The sequence below is a fragment of the Chiloscyllium plagiosum genome, unplaced genomic scaffold, assembly GCF_037043375.1.
Source record: "Chiloscyllium plagiosum isolate Xiang-an unplaced genomic scaffold, Cpla_swu_hap1 HiC_scaffold_35, whole genome shotgun sequence".
Classification (NCBI taxonomy): Eukaryota; Metazoa; Chordata; class Chondrichthyes; order Orectolobiformes; family Hemiscylliidae; genus Chiloscyllium; species Chiloscyllium plagiosum.
Genome location: NW_028270173.1, coordinates 36,535,422 through 36,551,506, shown reverse-complemented (window position 1 = coordinate 36,551,506; position 16,085 = coordinate 36,535,422).

The following is a 16,085-nucleotide window of genomic DNA, read 5'->3' as shown; positions in this document are numbered from 1 at the left end:
CACTTGATGAAGAAGCAGAGCTTTGAAAGCTAGTCCCTCCAAATCAAAAACTGGTGTTGTGTGATTTTTAACTTTGTCCACCCCAGTCCAACAGCAGCACCTCCGAATCATAAACTGGTCTAGTCCCATTTACCAGCATTTGGCCTGTATCCCCCGAAACCCTTTCTATTCATGTACCCATTGAAATGCTTTTTAAATGTTGTAATTGTACCAGAATCCACCACTTCCTCTGATAGCTCATTCCATTTACGCATCACCTTCTGCATGGAGTTACCATTTTAGATCCCTTTTATATGTTTTCCCTCTCACCCTAAATATAGGCTATCTAGTTTTTGTACTCTCCTCCTCTGGAAAAATATACCTTGGCTATTCATCCTATCCATGCCCCTCATAACTTCATAAACAAGATCACACCTCATTCTCACATGCATGATGCAAAATAGCCACAGCCTATTCAGCCTCTCCCTAAAGCTCAAACCCTATAATCCCAGCAAAAGCTGGGCCAAGGGGCTGAGGAGTAGCAGATGGAGTTTAATTTAGATAAATGCGAGGTGCTGCATTTTGGGAAAGCAAAGCTTAGCAAGATTTATATACTTAATGGTAAGGTCCGAGTGTTGCTGAACAAAGAGACCTTCGAGTGCAGGTTCATAGCATCTTGAAAGTTGAGTTGCAATTAGATAGGATAGTGAAGAAGGTGTTTGGTACGCTTTCTTTTATTGGTCAGAGTAATGACTACAGGAGTTGGGAGGTCATGTTGCAGCTGTACAGGGCATTGGTTAGGCCACTTTTAGAATATTGTTTGCAATTCTGGTCTCCTTCCTATTGGAAGGATGGTGTGAAACTTGAAAGGGTTCAGAAAAGATTTACAGGAATGTTGCCAGGGTTGAAGGATTTAAGCTATAAGGAGAGGTTGAATAGGCTGGGGCTATTTTCCTTGGAGTGTTCGAGGCTGAGAGGTGATCTTATAGACGTTTATAAGATCATGAGGGACATGGATAGGATAAAGAGACAAAGTCTTTTCCCTGGGTGGGGGAGTCCAGAACTAGAGGGCATAGATTTAAGGTGAGAGGGGAAAGATATAAAAGAGACCTAAGGAGCACCTTTCTCATGCAGAGGGTGGTACGTGTAAGGAACAGGCTGCCAGGAGAAGAAGTGGAGGCTGGTACAATTGCAACATTTAAAATGCATCTGGATGGGTATATAAATAGGAAGAGTTTGGAGGAATATGGGATGGGTGCTGGCAAGTGGGATTAGATTGGGTTGGGATATCTGGTTGGCATGGACGAGTTGGACCAAAAGTCATGTTCCTGTACTGTACATCTCTGTGACTCTAGAGCAGCTTTGTCAATGTTTTCTGCACCCTTTCAAATTTGACAACATCTTTCCTATAGCAGGGAGACAAGAATTGATTGCAGCATTCCAAAAGTTGCCGAATCAATGTCATGTACAGCAGCAACACGGCCTCCCAATCCTGTATTCAATGCACTGATCTTTAAAGGCAAGCATACCAGCAGAAAGTAAAACCTGCAAAAAAACAGGAAATGTTCAGACTAACGGAAATGTTCCAATACTGATCCTCTGGTGAACTGAAGGATCCGTAAATACTTAGGAAATTGAAAATCCAATTCAGAAGCACAAGTACAGGTTGGAATCTTCCAGGCCCATCTGTTAGAAGAGTGGGAAGAGATATTTGATCAGATGGCAGGCAAAAATCGACTCTACCAAGTTTTGCTCTGACATTCTCAGAAATGTTCAGGCAGGTCAACTTCAGGAGCCGATTTCGCATTCATTAGCATGCTATGAATAATTATTGACACTGCACTCCAATGAAATCATATACAGGAGCACAGTTTTGTTAGGGAACACAGGGAAATGATTATGACCACGAACCTGACTCAAAGTATGAAGGATGTATACTAGTTGAAATTAACTTCTTTGTCCCACCTCCACTGAGTACAACCTTCTCACGAATTTGGCTCATCCCTAATGAAGCATCTTCTTTCGCACAAATGCTTACAGCAAACACATTGAAGCCTGACCAGGTCAACTAGCTCATGGGAAGTCTCAGTCAAAATCCAAAAATATGCAGGTTAGGTCAATTGGCCATGCTAAAAAGAATTGCCCATAGTGTCAGGAATGTGTAGGTTTGGTGCATTAGTTTCGGAGAAAGTGAGGACTGCAGATGCTGGATGCTGCTTTCCTGAAGAAGGGCTTATGCCGAAATGTCGATTCTCCTGCTCCTTGGATGCTGCCTGACCTGCTGCGCTTTTCCAGCAATACATTTTTCAACCCCGTGCATTAGTTTGGGGAAATGCAGTGTAGTAGGGGAATGGATATGGGTGGGTTACTCTTCAGAGGAACAGTCTGGACTTGAGGGCTGAATGGCCTGTTTCCACACTGTAGGGATTCTAGAATTCTATGATAAGTGACCTTGCTGGTTGTTCTTAAGAGCTTGTAATCTAATGGGTGAAATTAAGGTTTTTTTTATTCTTTCAGGAGACGTGGGCTTTCATTTTTTCTCCATCCCTAACAATCTTTGAGAAGGTGGCAGTCATTTGTCTTCTCGAATTCTGCAGTCCATTTAGAGTAGGTAAACTAATAGTCCTGTTAGGGAGGGAATTCCAGGACTTTGACCCAGTGATGTTGAAGGAGTGGTGATATATTTTCAAGTCAGGGTGGTATGTTGCTTGCAGTTGGTGATGTTACCATGTACCTGCTGCCCGTATCCTTCCATGTGGTGAAACATCACACAACACTGGGTTATAGTTCAACAGGTTTATTTGAAACTGCAAGCTTTCAAAGCCCCTGCTCCTTCCTCAGGCCGCTAGTGAGAGAGAATACATCACACACAGAAGTTATAACTTAAAGATTAAAGGGTCAAACAACGTATGCAAAAGTATTGAACAAACCTAGATGGCTGTTAAGTCTTGAATCAATTAGAATGGCGTTGCAAGGTTTGATTGATTAATACGCAAATCCCAGAATTTCTTTCAAGCCACAAGATAACTTCAGGTTTTATCAGAATAAAGGTGACATCTCTGGTCAGACAATATAATTTGAGTGTGAGGCTATGTTTCAAGTCTTTTTGTATCTTTCAGACTGGTTTTATTTCCAAAGTAGGAATTTATAAATCATCACATTGACTGACTGTCTACAGATCGTGTGCTTTTTGAATGTATCTGCGAATACAAATCTGCAAATACAAATTCACCCCATCGACGTGTGTGTGTGTCTGTGCTTGTGTCTGTGTGTATCCGTACATGAATATGCATGTCTTCCTCAATCCAACACCAGTAACTTCACAACATGGTTTCTAGATAGTGGAGATTGTAAAGTTGTAAGTTGATGTCAAAGAAGTCTTGAGTGCGAAGTTTGTTGTGTAGATTTTGGACAAGATTTGGGAAGATAGGAAGAGAGTTAATTCATGTTGGATTTGCAGGCTCTGACCTACTTGTTATCGCTACAAGATTTATGTGGCAGTTGCAGTTCAGTTTCTAGTCAACAGTGCAAAGTCAATAGTGGGTGATTCACTGTTGGAGAGAGGCATAGTAGCAGAGCCATAGGAAAAGAAGGGTGGAAACTGCATACTTAGGTTGGTGAATGTAATGGTGCAGATTGGTGCACTGGAGGGACCAGGTGAAATGACGAAGGGATGGTGCAAGGCTACGTCTGGGCATGGAGATATGGATGAATGTAGTATCATGGAGAAGAGCAGGAATACTTAGGATGACAATCATGATGAAGAAATGCTGGTGTTGGACTGGAGTGGACAAAGTTAAATATCACACAACACCACCGGGCGGCACGGTGGCTCAGTGGTTAGCACTGCAGCCTCACAGCACCAGTGTCCCAGGTTCAATTCCAGCCTCGGTTGACTGTATGGAGTTTGCACATTCTCCCCGTGTCTGCGTGGGTTCCCTCCGGGTGCTCTGGTTTCCTCCCACAGTCCAAAGATGTCCAGGTCAGGTGAATTGGCCATGCTAAATTGCCCATAGTGTTAGGTGCATTAGTCAGAGGGAAATGGGTCTGGGTGGGTTAATCTTCAGAGGGTCGGTGTGGACTTGTTGGGCCAAAGGGCCTGTTTCCACACTGTAGAGAATCTAATCTAATCTAAAAATCGAATCTATAGTCCAACAGGTTTATTTGCAAGTACTAGCTTTCAGAGCGCTGCTAAGGCCAGTAGTTACATGGGAATTTGAAGAAGGATGATGGAAGTGCCTAAGGAAAAGGGAAAATGATCTCCAGTGATAAAGTGTCATCTATGGGGATAGTGGAGGATGAACTCATAAAACGGAAATTTGACAAACACCATCTCTCTTCTAAATCAGCTTGCAAAAGAAGATCTCACAGAGAATGTATAGTATAAACATAATGGAGCCAAGACCTATTTGCACAGGATTCAAAGCAGAAACTGAAAATAAATACTGTGTGGTTTTAGAGCTTAGAATTGAAAGGAAACATTCACTGCAGAATGAAGGTGAATAAGCTGTATCAATGGTAAAAAAACTAACTCCTCAATATTGGTAATGGGATTGGGGTGAGACATTATTCCATACGTAGCTCATGTTGTCTGAAAGGCAATGACATGGGAATGAAACCACTATGTCGGCTGCAGATTCCAAGTTTGTTGGGCTATATCTCAGTGGACACAGAATCCACCAAGGGTCAATTGAGATCATTATCACATGCATGAACAACAATGTAAACATCAAGGCCTTAAAGATCGTGCACAAAGCAAACGGAGGTAGGGAAAAACCAGTCATGGGAGTTTCACCTCATTTGATAGAGGAGGGGCTGTGTGGCAGACTTTCAGCCAACACATGGGCTGAAATCAAGGGCCCAAATATTAGATTGATTATGTGCAGATCTCAAATAGAATACAAACTCCTCACTCCTGATATTTATTTACTGATCAGTACCTCCATGCCAGATGTCCCACTAACCTGCACAGGCCACTGCTTTAGTTAGTTTCAAGATAAGGGTGAGGGAGCAAGGAGGTCAAGAGAAGCGGGGACACACAGGGTGCAGCTTTGGCTGAACAAGTTGAGCATGAAGAGGGGAACCAAAGACTTCAGCACCATCGAGCATTGGAACATGGGAATAAGAGTAGGCCATTCAAGCCCCTCAACGGGATCTTGGCTGACCTGTGATTTAACTCCATATCCCTGACTTTGTCCATGCGCTGAGCGTGGGTCTACCTGAAAATGTGAGAGGCATTGCTTGTGAAGCCTTTACATCACTGGGGATGCCCATCTTCCACATCTGCCACATGCTGCTGGCAGTTCTGCATCTGGGCTGTTCAGGAGGCAATGCAATCCCATGGCACTGAAGGTCACAGCCGCATTTGAACTTCCTTTCAAGCCTCAACTGGGAATTCACATGGCATTTTCCAATCTGTGGCCCACAAGTGCATGTGCTATTGCACAGATGTCCTTTTTAGGAAAGCCATGCTGTTTGTCCAATGGCAACGGATCCAGAATGCCAAGGTGCCCAAGCCATTAGATTTGCAACCATCACTGACATTCCTCGAACACAGGGACCTTCAATAACATTGAGGAATTCCATGATACCATCCAATAAGATTACTGAACAGGAAAGATTTTCAATCCCTTAGGCCACCATTTCCTCTGGCAGCTCATTCCATACACGCACTACTCACTGTCTGAACGATTGTCCCATAGGTCCCTTAGAAGTGTGGCTGCGTAGTGATCTGTTGGTTGAGACTGGATATAATTGGATGATAAATTGGATAGTCAGGTGATCAGTGGAAGGTCATGCGATCTCAAAGGGATTGATGGGGTGGAGGGTTTCAGATGGGAGGTATATGGGATCTCAAAGGCATGGGCTTGTGGGGGTGTAGTAAGAGTGTTGGGGCATAGCTAGAGATTCAGGGAACTAGTGGAGTGTTAACATCAGAAGGCTAGGGGTGTCAGAAGCTCAGGTACTTCATCAGAGAGTCGGTGGTGTGTTTGCAGATTCACATCAGGGGATCATAGTAAATGACTACGGTGTCAATTCTGTGATTAGCCAGGCATCAGACTCATTGTTTTATTGGTCAGACCATTGAGTATAAGGGTTGGGAGGTCATGTTGTGGATGTAGAGGATATCGTTTAGGCCACTTTTGGAATATTGCATGCAATTCTGGTCGCTCTCCTATCGGAAAAATGTTGTGAAACTTGAATGGATTCAAAAAAGATTTACAAGGATGTTGCCAGGATTGAAGGATTTCAGCTATAGGGAGAGGCTGAAGGGGCTGGAATTGTTTTCCCTGGAGCATCAGAGGCTGAGGGGTGACTTTATAGAAGTTTATAAAATTATGAGGGGCATGAATAAGATAAAAAGACAAGGTCTTTTCCCTGGGGTGGGGGAGTCCAGAACTAGAGGGCATACGTTTAGGGTGAGAGGAGAAAGATGTAAAAGGGACCTAAGGGGCAACCGTTTCACATAGTGGATAGTGCATGTATGGAATGAGCTGCCAGAGGAAGTGGTGGAGGCTGGTACAATTGCAGCATTTAGAAAAACATCTGGATAGGTATATGAATAGGAAGGGTTGAGAGGGATATGGATGAAGTGCTGACAAATGGGACTAGATTAGGCTAAGATATCTGGTCAGCATGGACAAGTTGGGTCGAAGGGTCTGTTTCCATGCTGTACATCTCAATGACCGTATAACATGTCTTGTATCAATATTTAGCTAAGCACCGTGAAAGTCTGTTAGGGATAACGCTGAAAATCATAGAATCTCTCCAGTGTGGAAGCAGGCCATTTGGACCATCGGGACCACACTGACCCTCCAAAAAGCATCCCACCCAGATCTACCTCCCCTCGGAGAAAGTGAGGACTGCAGATGCTGGAGATCTGGGTTGACAGTATAGTGTTAGAAAAGCACAGCAGGTCAGGCAGCATCCGAGGAGCAGGAGCATTGATGTTGCGGGCATAAGCTCTTCATCAGGAATGACGAAGGGCTGATAAAGGGCTTATGACCAAAACATTGACTCTCCTGCTCCTCAGATACTGCCTGACCTGCTATGCTTTTCCAGCACTACAGATCTACCTCCCCTATCCTATCACTGTAACATTGCATTGCCACCGGTTTACCCAACTCGCCTCAATACCATGGGCAATTTAGCATGGCCAATCCAACTAAGCTGCACATCTTTGGACAGTGGGAGGAAACTGCAGCACCCAAAAGAAACCCATGCAGACTTGGGGAAATAATAGACAAACACTAAATAGAAAGTGACCTAAGGCTGGATTCAAACCCAGGTCACTGGTGCTGTGAGGAAACAGTACTAATGACTAAGCCACCGTGCTGCCTATGGGAAAGATTGCCTCAGGAACCACCACTTGATAATGTCATATGGGTTTGGTGGGAGGATAGTTCGGGATCTCATAGGAGCAAGATCTGAAATTCAGATCCACCTCATTGTCTGGGTAGCAATGTCTGTCACATCAAATTTTATTGCTGTCAGAAACAAAATCTGAAATTGGATGAAAAAATCTAGCAGCATCTGTGGAGAGAAAACAGAGTTTAATATTTCAGGTCCAGTGACCCTACTTCAGTTCTGATGGTATCTAGGGAAAGGTAGGTATTTATGCTGGGGGTGTGGGGGGGTGGGGAGAGGAGTAAACGCTGGGTGGAGATAGAGCCAAATTGAGAAAAAAACAGTTGTGAAGACAAAGAACATAGAATAGAAAATAGAAAAGTACAGCACAGAACAGACCCTCTGGTCCATGATGCTGTGCCAAGCATTAATCCTAATGTAAAATAAAATAACCTAACTTACGCACCGCTCAATTCACTGCTGTCCATATGCATGTCCAGCAGTCGCTTAAATGTCCCTAATGACTCTGCTCAAAGGATTGAGTAAATTCAGCCAGTGGGAATGACTGTAGACAAGCAGAAGACTGGAAGAACACAACAATCCGGGCAACATCAGGAGGTGGAGAAGTCGATGTTTCGGGTGTGATCCTTCTTCAGGAATGGATTGCTGCTAATGGAGATGATCAATAGCTGACAATGGGTGTGTAGCAACCCACCTTGTGACAATGTCTGTTGCGTATGTGTAAGGAAACAAGAGGAAATGCTCAGGCCCTAAAATTATTGAAATTAATATTGAGTCCAGAATGCTGCTGAGTTAGATTAGATTGGATTCCCAACAGTGTGGAAACAGGCCCTTTGGCCTAACCAGTCCACACGACCCTCCAAAGAGTAACCCACCCCAAATCCATTTCCCCTCCCTGAAGTGCTTTTCCAGCACCACTCTAATCTAGACTCCCATTTCCCTTCTGACTAATGCACCTAACACTACGGGCAATTTAGCATGGCCAGTTCACCTGACTTGCACATCTTTGGACTGTAGAAGGAAACCAGAGCACCCAAAGGAAACCCACGCAGACACAGGGAGAATGTGCAAACTCCACACAGACATTCACCCGAGGCTGGAATCGAACCTGGGACGCTGGTACTTTGAGGCAGCAGTGCTAACCACTGAGCCACTGTGCCGCCCATCCCAAGCAGAAAATGATATATTTTTTTCAGCCTTGCTCTGAGCTTTGCTGAAGCATTACAGCAAGCATGATGGGAACAAGGTGGTGTGCTTAGATGGCAGTGTCAAGACGTGTGGCACTGGCAACACACAACACATGCGCAGCATCTGAGAAGCAGGAGAATTGACGTTTCAGGCATAAGCCCTTCACCAGGAATGGTGGGGGAAGGGTACTGACAGAAAAATAGGAGGGTGGGTTTGGCTGGGGGGAAGGTAGCTGGGAAGGCGAAAGGTAGATGAAGGTGGGGGTGATGGTGATAGGTTGGAGGGGAGGGTAGAGTGGATAGGTGGAAGGGAAGATGAACGGGTGGGACAGTTCAAAAGGGTGGTGCTGAGTTGGAGGGTTGGGTCTGGAATGAGGTGGTGGAAGAGGTGATATGAGGAAACCGGCAAAATTGATGTTGATGCTGTGTGGTTAGAGTCCCAAGCAGAAGATGAGGTGTTCTTCCTCCATGCATCAGGTGGTGAGGATTTGGTGATGAAGAAGGCAGCAGACAACCAGAACATTGGGGTAATTTCCGCAGACTGAATGTAGGCATTCTTCAAAACAATCACCCAGTCCGTACTTCATCTCCCCAGTGTAGAGCAGGCCACATTGTGAGCAGTGAATACAATAGGCTACATTGAATGAAGTGCAGGTAATGCACTGCTTCACTTGGAAGGCCTTGGGTACTGAGGAGGGCAGGTGCCTTGTGAGTTATGGGGTGTTAGGAGTGAAGGACAAGTGGATGAGGGTGTCCCAGAGGGAACAGTCCCTGCGGAAGGTTGACAAGTGAGGGAAATCTGTTGGTGGCATCCCACTGGAGGTGGCAGAAATGGCAGTTAATGATCCTTTGGATGTGGATGCTGATGGGATGGTCGCTGAGGACAAAAAGGTCCCTCATGCTGTTGTGGGAGGGAAGGGGGGGAGGTGAGAGCTGAATTTTGGGAGATGGGGGTGGGGGCGTGTTGATACAGCTAATGGCCCTGTCAACCACAGTGCTGAAGAATCTTCAACCCAGCATCCACAGTTCTTTTTTTTTTGTTTAGCTGCTGTCATTATTTTAGAGGTCTTATTTAAGAAAAAGCCTCACCTCATTAAACTACCAAGCGTTTTTTCTCTCCCTCACTAGAGCAAGCATGCTCTGTAGCTTCCAGCCCTGCAAGAGAATGGTGCCTTTAAATTACAATGAGCATTCGAACAGAGAGCTGATACAACATGCAGAGAGTGCATGTACAAAAATATATCGGAAACGACCCATATTCTCCGACTTCAGCTTAGGGACTGAGACTTTGTTGGAGGGTGTTGAGGAACAGGGGAGTTGTGCTTAAGGTCAGTGCATCAGAAACTCCACAGGGATCTCAAGTTTCATGTTGGATCCACATTCCGATCAGCTGGCGACAGAAGGTTTGGACCAGAGAACGAGGAGAGAGGTGGGGGGTGGGGGGAGTTGTGAAACAGAAGGAAAGTGAAGGAGACAGGGAAAGAAAGACTGAGACACAGAGCGTGAGAGAAAGGACAGGATACAAGAAAAAGGGCAGAACATCAGCGCAACAAAGGGACAGATTTATTGATCTCTGCAAACTTTGTGCTGTTATTGGATGGAATTGGGAGCACTGAGTTGCCAGTGCAGTGCAGTGGATGCACTGAGCTGTAATTTCACCTCTGATATGGAAACAGCAGGCTCCCAAATCACTGTGTGAGCCAGAAACATTCCAATAGTGAATTGTACGGATGGTGCTGAGTGACGTCAGAGGGACATTGACCGGTTGGCCAAATGGGATAACACCTGGCAAATGAATTTCAATGCAGAGAAATGTGAGCTCATACATTTTGGCAGAAGAAACACAGAAAGACAATACAGACTAATTGGTACAAATTTGAGAGGAGTACAGGAGCATCATGTGCATGATTCTCTGAAGGATGCGAGGCAATTTTTAAGAGGCTAAATTGATCATCTGGTTAGAAATATAGGCATAGAGAGTAAAATCTCAGAAGTGTTATTTAACTTTTACAAATCATTGGTCGGCCCACATTTGTAGTGTGGTATTCGGTTCTCAGTGCCTTATTTAAGAAAGGATGTTAAAGCCCCGGAGAGAATTCAGAGGAGATTTACTCAAATGATACCATCAATGAAGGATGTTGCATGCAATTAAAGATTAGAGAAACTGGATTTATTTTCCTTGGAGCAGAGAAGATTAAAAGGTTCCCTTATTGAGGTGTTGACAATAACAAACAATTTTGACAGTGTAAGGAAGGGCATTCTTTTTCTACGAGCTGGTATGTCAGTAATGAGGGGTCACAATGTCAAGACTGTCAGCAGTAGAGAGCTAGGAGTGAGATGAGGAGGAATTTCTTCACTCAAATAGTTATTACGATTTGGAATACATTGCCTGGGAGGGTGATGAAGGTGAATCCAAGAGGACGTTTCAAAATAAAGCTGGGTATATATTTGAAGTGACAAAGTTACCGGGCTAAGGAGGTAGGACTGAAGAGTGGGATTAACTGGGTAGCTACACCCGGAGCCAATGTGAACAGGATGGGTCAAATAGCCTCCTTATATACTATAAACTTCTGTGATTTTATTTCCTCAATGATTGCCCCCTACGTTGGTCTCAATGATGATCTAACTCCCCCCCCCCCCCCCCCCACCCCACCTGAGACTGGAGCAGATGTTGTCTGAACCACCCTCTTTCCTGTCACAGTATAAAGCGGTGCCCACTAAGTGTCTCTGGAATATAAAAGCCGAGTTTTGATCATGTATTTCATTGCTATTGATGGAACATTGTTGTGCACACTTGGCAGCAATGTTTCTGACTGACTCAACTCCTGAAGTATTCCATTGTCTGTGAGGAGCTTTGAGAAAATTCATTCCCACCTTCTCAGAGCAATGAAGGGTTAACTTGAGCCAGATCGTAAAAATGAACAACATCTCAGTAAACAGGGAGTGAAGAATAGATGCAAACCTTGCTCGTCACGCCCACATCCCCAGGACGAATGTGTGAAAAAGCTGACAGTTCCAACCATGGGAAAATAATCACATCCCAAATGTTGATGTTAAATAATTGATTCTGATTACCAATGGATGTGGAATATATAAACAATGCTAATGTCATCATATAAATTGCTCCTTCATTTCAATGTTTGGTGAATTAATGTGGTGTGTGAGAATCTTTAATCAGTCGACAAGGTATAAATATTTAACACCAAAACCTCAATATTCACTTTAACAGATGGCTGAAAACAAATGATGTTGTGCAGGTTGTAAGAATGAGTTGAAATGTTGAAATATCACAGGCTGGAGGGAACCTGGGCTTCAGTTTAATGTTTCATCCTGAAGAGGAAGAGTGTTTCTGCATTAGGGAAGGACACAGCACCATACTGCGCTGTCTGAGGATCAGCAGGATGGCAGTGGGAGTGGGTTCCTGCACATCACTGTCCTGATCTATCTGTGTTAAACCCATTGGCCACATATCCTGTAATTAGGTGTTACAGTTCGCTGGAGAGATGGGAGAGGCAGCTGATTGGGCTGTGAGTTTTCCTCAGGGCAAATTCACACACTCAGCTCACTGATGCATTGGCCACATTTAACATTCAGCTCCAAAGCATAGTCGTGCAGAATCGGACATCACATCTTTCACGAGCAAACTATTGACAAACAGATCTCTACTGATGATGGGCAGTCATGAGAGCATGCAGCACTGTTAAAGGAGAGGTCTGGAGAGTATGCTGCACTATCAGAAGTTCAGTACTGATGGAGTGCGGCACTCTCAGAGGGTCAGTACTGAGGGAGTGCAACACTGTCAAAAGGCCAGTACTGAGTGAATGCCACACTGTCAGAGGGACTACTGCACTGTCAGAGGGTCAGTACTGAGGGAGTGCCGCACTGTCAGAGAGTCAGTATTGAGGGAGTGCCGCACTGTCAGAAGGTCAGTGCTGAGGGAGTGCTGCACTGTCAGTGGGTCAGTGCTGAGGGCGTGCTGCACTGTCAGTGGGTCAGTGCCGAGGGAGTGTCGCACTGTCAGAGGGTCAGTACTGAGGGAGTGTCGCACTGTCAGAGGGTCAGTACTCAGGGCGTTCAGCATTGTAGAGTATCAGTACTGAAGGAGTGCCACACTGTGGAGTGTCAATACTGAAGGAGAGCTGCACTGCCAAAGGGTCAGTACTGAGGGAGTGTCACACTGTCAGAGGGTGAGTACTGAGGGAGTGTACATAGAATACAGAATATCACACCCATTCACCATATAATTCTCCACCTCTGCACCCCTGGCAGAGTTCATTACTCCAGGGTCAGATTATTTAGCCATCACTCCCATCCTCGACCTGGAGGGACAGCCAAACAGCTGAAGAGTGAGTGCAAGAAGTTTCAAAAAGCAGGGAAATATACCTCTTGTAGCTGAAAGGAATCAAGGGATTTGGTGGAAAGGCTGGACTACGGAATGGAGCTCTCTGATCAGCCTTGGGCCAGAATGAATGACTGAGCCATCCCTCGGCCTACTCCCGCTCCTAACTCCTATGTTTCTATGCGCAACTGTCCAAGGGCAAGGAGGTGGGGGTTCCTGCAGTTTTGAAAGGTGGTTACTGAGTGAATACTGATCTATGGTAGAGTCAGTACTGACTCCAGTTTAGACAATACTGAGATAAAAACGAAAAAAAAACCCTGCAGCTGCTGGAAATCAGAAACAAAATCAGAACATGCGAAAAAACGAACTGAGCAGATCCAGCAGGATCTGTAGATACAAAGAGGGTTAACATTTCGGCTCCAGTGACCCTTCTTCAGGGTCAGGTGGACTGCATTTCTAGAGGAACGTTATTGAGAGAAGGCTGCACTGTTAGAAGCGCTTTTTTTCAACAAAACATCAAACATTCAACTCATTCCTTTCAATGCTAGTATTAAAAATCCCACAGCCACTATTTCAGATAAGTGCAGGCCAGTTGTCCATTAAGTCCCGGGAGCAATATTTTATCAAACAACCTGCAGCAATCTTCAAAGGTAAATATTCCTCACCTAATGTGAGCACGGAGCTCTCTCAGCAACGAGTTAAAGATCAGAATATTAGGCTTGAGAAAAAATGTGGCTGTCTAGATATCTGTCTAGGTTGACAAATCCTGGAATATAAATTCATCATTAAAGGATTTCAGTCCAGCGAGACTTCCAGATAAAGAACTAGAAACAGAGTGAATGGTAAAGATTAAACAATCAGAAATAAAAAAAAGGAATTCAGGCTTCGCTCTTTCCCTACTCACACGTCTGGCCCTCTGCTCGTATTTACTATGCTTAGATGAGTTTTTTTTGTTAATGTGAGGATCTCGTCCCGCCCAGTTCTGGCCATTTACCACTCCCCGTCCCACATCCCCCAAATTCCCCCCCCCCCCCAACCCCCCGCCCCCACCATGCCCTGTTGCCAGATCGGAGTGCTGTCAATCCCGAGAATTGGGCAGAAATGGGAATTCAGGGGATCGGGATGCATGTCACACAATGTGGCCCTCCGAGGAATTCCTCCCACTCCAGCTCTCAGCCTTCACCCTGCCTCAATCCAGTTCCTCATTATTTTCAATAAAAACCGAAAGAAATGTGGATGCTGGAATTCAGAAATAAAAATGGAAATTGCTGGAAAAGCTCAGCAAGTGCGACGAGAAATCAGATATTGCCAGACCTGCTGAGCTTTTCCAGTAATTTCTGTTTTTGTTCCTCATTATTTATATCATCTTCCTTTTCTCTCCCAGTGGTTTCGATCCTATGGATTCACCAGTTCAGTACCTCGCCACCCAACCATCAAAATCCGCCATGGGATCTTCAGGAATCGTAGGGTTACATTTAACCCGTTAAACGCTGGATACTTGGCCCTTGGGGAGCTTTAGAGCGGGAGGCAGATTTGTTTTCCAGCAGTCAAAAAAAAATGTTTTTTTAATAAAACCCTCACAGAAGCATGGGGTCAGAAATGTTCACTTGTATATCTATTGCTGTAATTGGGTGTGATAATGAGGCTGCACATAGACATTTATTTGTCTGGCCTAACCATACAAACACTCAGGACAGAGTTATGTAGCTGTACATCATGGAAACAGACCCTTCGGTCCAACTCGTCTATGCCGACCAGATACCCTAATTTAATCTCGTCCCTTTTTCCAGCAAAAACCCTAAACCCTTTCTATTCCTGAACCCACCCAGGTGCCTTTTAAATGTTGCAGTTGTACTGTCCTCCTCTACTTCCTTTGGCAGCTCATTCCATCCACGCACCACCCTCTGTGTGAAAAAAAGTTGCGTCTTAGGTCCCTTTTAAATTTTTCCCCTCTCACCTTAAACCTATGCCCTCTAGTTTTGGACTCCCCTACCCCAGGGGAAAATACCTTGGTTGTTCACCCAATCTATGCCCCTCATGATTTAATAAACCTCTATATGGACACCCCTCAACCTCCGATGCTCCATGGAAAACAGCCCCAGCCTATTCAAACTCTCCCTGTAGCTCAATCTCTCCAGCCCTAGCCACATCATTGTAAATATTTTCTGAACACTTTCAAGTTTCACAATATCTTTCCTATAGCAGGGAGACCAGAACTGAGCACAGGATTCCAAAGAAGTGTTCTTGTATACCTGTAATATGACATCACAACTCCTGTTTTTTCTTTGCCCTCTTTTCTTTCCCACGAAACCTGCCAAAGGGCAGCAATATCCATGAACTGAGTGGCAGCGGGCAGTTGGGAATCAGCTACATCACTCTGGCCTGGGGTCACTTGAAAGCCAGATATGGTAAGGATGGTCGATTTCCTTCCCAAAAAGGGCTTTGGTGAACAAGGTGGTCACTATTACTGGTTAGTCATTGATTTTAAGAATGACATGGTGGGGTTATGAATCTATGTCCCCTGAGGGCGAAGCCTTGACCACAGATCAAGTGTTATTACCATTATGCCATCGGGGTGCTAGCCCTCTGTCATTCCCCTGAAACCCTGAGGCAGGGCATTTCCAGTGAGACCTGCAGTGGTGAGGGACAGTGGGTGTTCCTTTACTCCAAGCTTCAGATCTGAAAGCTTTCTGGATCCCACTTTCCTGACATTGCAAGGGTTGTCATGGAGCGCTAAGGAGACCCTTTGAGTCTGCACCAATCTAGCTACATAAGATCATAAGAAATAGGATCAGGTGAAGGCCATTCAGCCCCTCAAGTTTGCTCCAACATTCATATGGATCATGGCTGATCCGACGTTCCTCACGTCCACTTTCCTGCTCTTTCCCTGTAACCCTTCATTCCTCTGCTGATCAAGAGTCTATCTCAGCCTTAAATATACACAAGGACCCTGCCCAGACAGTTATCTGTTCCAAAGACTCACAACTCTGAGTGAAGAAATTCCTCCTCCTCCCTCCTTCTTAAACTAGCATCCTTTCATTCTGAGACTGTACCTTCTGGTTCAAGACTCTCCAAGAAGGGAAACATCCTCTCAGCATTGACCCTGTCAAACTCTTTAAGAATCCAACATATTTCAATGAGACCAACTCTTAATCGTCTAACCTCCAGAGAGTAAAGTCCAAACCCGTTTAGCCTTTACTCAAGACACAATC